The sequence below is a fragment of the Tupaia chinensis genome, unplaced genomic scaffold (genome assembly GCF_000334495.1).
Source record: "Tupaia chinensis unplaced genomic scaffold, TupChi_1.0 Scaffold143921_1, whole genome shotgun sequence".
Taxonomy (NCBI): domain Eukaryota; kingdom Metazoa; phylum Chordata; class Mammalia; order Scandentia; family Tupaiidae; genus Tupaia; species Tupaia belangeri.
Window position 1 is genome coordinate 1,339,710 of NW_006203772.1, and position 5,389 is coordinate 1,345,098.

Below are 5,389 nucleotides of genomic sequence, written 5' to 3' on the forward strand. Positions count from 1 at the left end.
CGGGCGAACGCTCCCTATAGTAAAAACCCTTTCAAAAAAAAAAAAAAAGAGTAAATTGGGGGAGCTGTCAAATGGCATGGTGGTTAAGAGTGCTGGACTCACACATGGCTGACTACGGTTCGAATCCCGGTGGCTTGCTTTTCTCACTTTCTCTCACTCATACACTCACTGTCATTCTCAGTCTGTCGCCCTCTGGTCAAATTAAAATAAATAAATAAATCTTTTTTAAAAATTTATTAAAAAGAAAAAGTAAATCAGAGAACCGGCAGGTGGCATGGTGCTTAAGGGTACTGGTCTTCTACATGGCTGACCACAGTTCGAGTCCCAGACTTAGCAGCTTGCTTTCTCACTTTCCATGTCCCTCTTGCCCTCTCTCACTGTGTCCCTCTCTTGTCAAATTAAAATAAATAAATAAACAAACAAATAAAGTTAAATAAACAGTACAATCTTAAAAAAAAAGTTAATGGGAAGAGGAAGGTGGGACTAGCAGGTGGTGTAGTAGTCATGGCACTGGACTCTGACACAGTCAACCATGGTTAGAGTCTCAGACCTGGTGACTTGAAACTCACACCAGGCGCATGTACGTTCATTCCTAAAATCCTTAGAGGAGGATGGAGGAGAAGGGATTGTGGCATGCCCTTCCTCCAGGGTATAATTATTCTGTGTCTCTCTGGTGAACACACATGCCCTATAGCAAAAATCTCTCTCTCTTAAAAAAAAGTAAACCAGCCAGGCTGTAGCATGGTTAAGGTTGCTGGATCCCACTTGGCTGACTATGTGGTTCGAGTCCTAGGCCCTACAGATTGTAAGACACATTGAGTGTGTGTGTATGCATGCCCCAAATCCTAAGATGGAGAAGGGATTGTAGTGTGGTCATTCCCCATGTTGGGAGTTGCTTTCTCACTTTTCCCATTGTCTGTCTGTCTGTCTCTCTGGTCAGTCCATGTGCCCTCTGGCAAAACCGAAAAATTAAAATAAAATCCAGGGATACAGACAGTTATGTAGTGGCAAAATACTGACACTCTGTGAGACTAGCCATACAAGATGTTTCGTTTCCAGAGCCCTTGCTGTTTATGCCAGGCACCGTGCCTATGATCCAGGTCTGGCTGAAGCTGTGAGTGGATTGTGATGTTAGAAACCTGTTAGGGCTTCTGTCTCTCTATCTCAACCAGTCCCTTCCCCCTCGACCCAGTCATGAAAGAAAAAAAATTAATAAACTTAAAAAAGAAGTAAAATCCAAGCCCAGCTGTGGTGATGCAGTAGGTAGGATGCAATTCTACCAGCTGGAGTCACATAGAAGACCATGGTTTGGATCAAAGGCTGACCTTAAATATGCTGGTCTCATACCAGAAGACTGAATAGAAGGGGATCACTGGGTGATGAGACCCTGACAAGGGTATTTATTTCTCCTTTTCCCTCTCTTCCCCCATAAAATAAACAAAAGAAGAATAAATCATGTGTAATTTTCATTAATTATTTTCCACCTGTGTTTATCAGTAGTGTTCTGAAACAAATGTATAGGGAAATTGAGATAAAATAAAGGTAAAAGCTTACTTATTATTACACAGTAGATTAACATTGTAAATTCTATTATAAGCAGACTGATTCTGTCTTGCAGTCTTTTTTTTTTTTTTTTGGAGAGACTTTTGCTATAGGGTGCATGCACTTGCCAGAGAGAGACAAAGAGAGAGAAAGTGAGAAATCATCCCCTGGGGAATATGGGGGAGAATGGCCCTATCACAATCCCTTCTGCTCCCTTCTCCTCTCTGTATTTTGGACATACATGCACACATATCCCATGTGAGTTTCAAGCTGCCAGGTTCAGGACTCAGACCGCAGTCAACCGTATGGGAGTCCAACACCTTAACCACCTCGCCACCTGCTGGCCTTTGCAGTCAATTATTTTTCCCAAAATAATATAATTTGTAAATACGCTTTGTTTTGTTGGAGTCTCAGCATTAACCATTCCCATCAAAATATACATCATCCTATAATTATTTTATACTTTGACAGTAACAGCAAACAAAAATTTAGAGATTACTGTATCATTCTTTTCTGATCTCTTGGTCTCTATTTGAGTTTTGCAAAATATTTCTTCCAGTTGAAAGCACTTTCAATAGTCCTAGGGGACCAGCAGTTAGCGTAATGGCTATGTTGCTGGACTCCCACGTAGTTGACCGTGGTTCATGTCCCGGACCCGGTGGCTTAAAACTCATGCCGGGCGCGTGTGTGTGCGTGCCCAAGATCCCAAGAGGAGAATGGAGGAGAAGGGATTGCGGAATGGCCATCCTCCCTGGGGGGGTGATTTCTCGCTTTCTGTCTCTCTAACTCTCTCTCTGGCTGGCTGGCGAGTACACGCGCCCTATAGTGAAAACCTCTCCAAAAATAAGGAATCCTAAACTTGGGCTGGCCCTATTGCCTAGTAATTCCCACACCAGTGTCTTGAAAAACAGTCCAGAAGAGTATTTGTGCATGTGCCCAAAGCCCCAACAACATAGAAAAATTAGGAGGTTGCAGCATGAGCATGTCCCACTGGGAGTTGCTTTCTCCTTTCTCTTTCTCTGTCTGTCTCCAGGGAGTGCACGTGTCCTTGGCAATGAGAAAAAAAATAAGTCCTAAACTGTATTCTTTCATCCTTGATGCATTTTTCTACCTGTAGATCCTAATTAATTTCTTAAAAACCTTGGTTGTAAATGTGTTAAAGTTGGCTAATGGTACGTTTTGCCTATGGGGTGCTTGCTTGTGAATATTTAATACTTACAGATGCATATATATATATGCTACTTTATGATAGTGAAATTGCTTCGATCGTCCTATTAGGTATCATTGATGTATTTTAAAATTTATTTAATTAGAAAGTATTTGTTGGCTTATTGTACTGTGTGATTTAGAACAAAATCTTTAACTCCGAAGTTTCTGTGAAATGGCTTATTTTTCTAGGTTATTAGTTTTTTTTTTATTCTAGTGTGCCTTTAGGTAATTTTACTTATTTTTAAAAATAACTATTTAATTTTATTTATTATTGTTGTAATTATTATTATTATTATTATTATTTTAACTTGTTACAGGGCACATGAACTCACTAGAGAGAAAGAAAGAATGGGAAGTGAGAAAGCAAGTCGCCAGATCTGGGACTTGAAAGTGTGATTGGCCATGTGGGAGTGCCGTGCCTTGGACCACTACACCACCTGCTGACTCTAAACTTTAGATATTTTTTTAAAGAATTATTTAACTTTATTTATCTATTTACTTGTTTTCTAATTTGACCAGAGAGGGACAGAGTGAGCAAGAGAGAGAGAAAGTGAGAAAGCAAGTTGCCAGGTCTGGGACTCGAACTGCATTTGGCGATGTGGGAGTCCAGCACCCTTAACCACCACGCCATCTGCTGACCCCTCTTTAGATAATTTTAAATGGATGAAACATTCAGCTTTTTATTTTTTTTTACAGCTTTATGTATACAATTGACAACTTTACATTTATTTATCTATCTGTCTATTATCTATCTCTATCTATCTACCTACCTATCTATCTATTGGGCACATGCACTTGCCAGAAAGAGAGACAGAAAGAAAGAAATCACCCCCCGGGGGGATGCAACGCCACAGTTCCTTCTCCTCCGTTCTCCTCTCAGGATCTTGGGCATGCACGCACATACGTCTGGCGGGAGTTTAAGCCACTAGGTCCGGGACTCGAACCATGGTCAACTACGTGGGAGTCCAGTGACATAGCCATTATGCCAGCTGACAACTTTAAATTTAATAAATGAGCTTTCATAGTAATTTAAAATATTTTTTTACTGGGCCAGCAGGTGGTGTGGTGGTTAATGCACTGGACTCACATGAACGAGTGTGGTTTGAGTCTCAGATCTGGTGGCTTGCTTTTCTCACTTTCCCTTTCTCTCACTCTCTTTTTCTCTCTGTGGTGAACTCATGTGCCTTACAGGAAATAAAAATTATAATGATAAATAAAGTCTAAAGAATTTTACTTGTAAATGTTCTTAGTTCTAAAATGCTAAATTAGGAACTACTATATTTTAAACCTAATTGTGGTTCCATGGGATAGATGTAAATAGAGACCAGTAAGGGATTCTGTAATAATGGAAATATTCTATTTTATATGGCCTTTCAGCTCTTGCAGTGTGTCTAGTACAGCTGAGGAACTGAATTTTGAAATTTTATTTAATTTAAACAAGTTTGCATTTAAATAGTCATAGGTGGTTACTTTGTTAGATAACACAAGTCTCGAGAAATTATTTTTTATACAGATTAGTTTTTTTTTTTTTAATACTGCCAGAGGGCTGGGAGCAGATGACATGATGGTTAAGGTGCTGAACGTGGTCGACTCCCCAGTTCTCTTCATGGACCTGGTGGGTGAAAAACATGCCAGGTGCATGTTCTTCTATGCCCCAAATTCCAAGAGAGTGGAGGAGAAAGGATTGTGGCACGGCCATCCCTATGGGGAATAATTTCTCAACTTTCTTCCTCTCTGGTGAGCGCGCACACCCTATGTCAAAAAATAAAATAAAATAAAATAATTGTAGAAGTAGCAGAACCTGATAAAAATGAAGAGGACTTCTCTGAAGAGAGCCTCACTGCAGAGAAGTGACATGGCTTGGGTGCAGTGTCAAAACTGAGTGGATGAATAGGGTATTCATACTATAGGATGAAATGGAATGAACATTTGAATTTGAAGAAAAAAAGGAAGGTATCTGCTCAGGGGAAAAGGTGGTGGCAAAGGTGGGAGATTGGTTACATACAGGAGGAATTTATTAAATAAGAAAGTATGTCAGGACAGCACATAGTGTGGGGTTTAAGGTGACTAGATTCCACATATTCAGCTTTGCAGTTCAAATCCTCAGCCCAGCAGCTTGACAAACACATTTTGGGTATATTTATGGGTCTGCCCAAAATCCCAAAAGGAGAGTGGTAAAGGGACTGTGGCAAGGCCACGGCTCCCAGGGCATAATTTCTCACTTCATCCTTCTGTGTCTCTAGCGGGTGCACATAACTTATAGCAAACTAAAAAAGAAAAGAAAAAAAAATATGTCAAGGATCATGAAAAAAGTTTCTTGTTGTCAGAGAAGGACTTTACAAAAGTGAAAAGAGAGGGGACCAGCAGTTAGCGTAATGGCTATGTCGCTGGACTCCCACGTAGTCAACCGCGATTCGCGTCCTGGACCCAGTGGCTTAAAACTTATGCTGGGCACATGTGCATTCGTGCCCAAGATCCCGAGAGGAGAATGGAGGAGAAGGCATGGCCATCCCCTCTGAGGGGTGATTTCTCGCTTTCTGTCTCTATCTCTCTCTGTCTGTCTGGCCAGCGCACACGCCCTGTAGCGAAAACCTCTCTTTAAAAAAAAAAAAAAAAGAAAGAGGGCCAACCAGTTAGG

The 5,389-nt window shown here is 40.7% G+C and overlaps 1 protein-coding gene and 1 pseudogene across 3 annotated transcripts in view; both read left to right on the forward strand.

The window, feature by feature from the left end:
* TAOK1 (TAO kinase 1) overlaps window positions 1–5,389 on the forward strand; it is a 191,186-nt gene that overhangs the window by 103,161 nt on the left and 82,636 nt on the right. The window lies entirely within an intron of this gene.
* LOC102472255 (WASH complex subunit 3 pseudogene) overlaps window positions 1–5,389 on the forward strand; it is a 9,364-nt pseudogene that overhangs the window by 805 nt on the left and 3,170 nt on the right.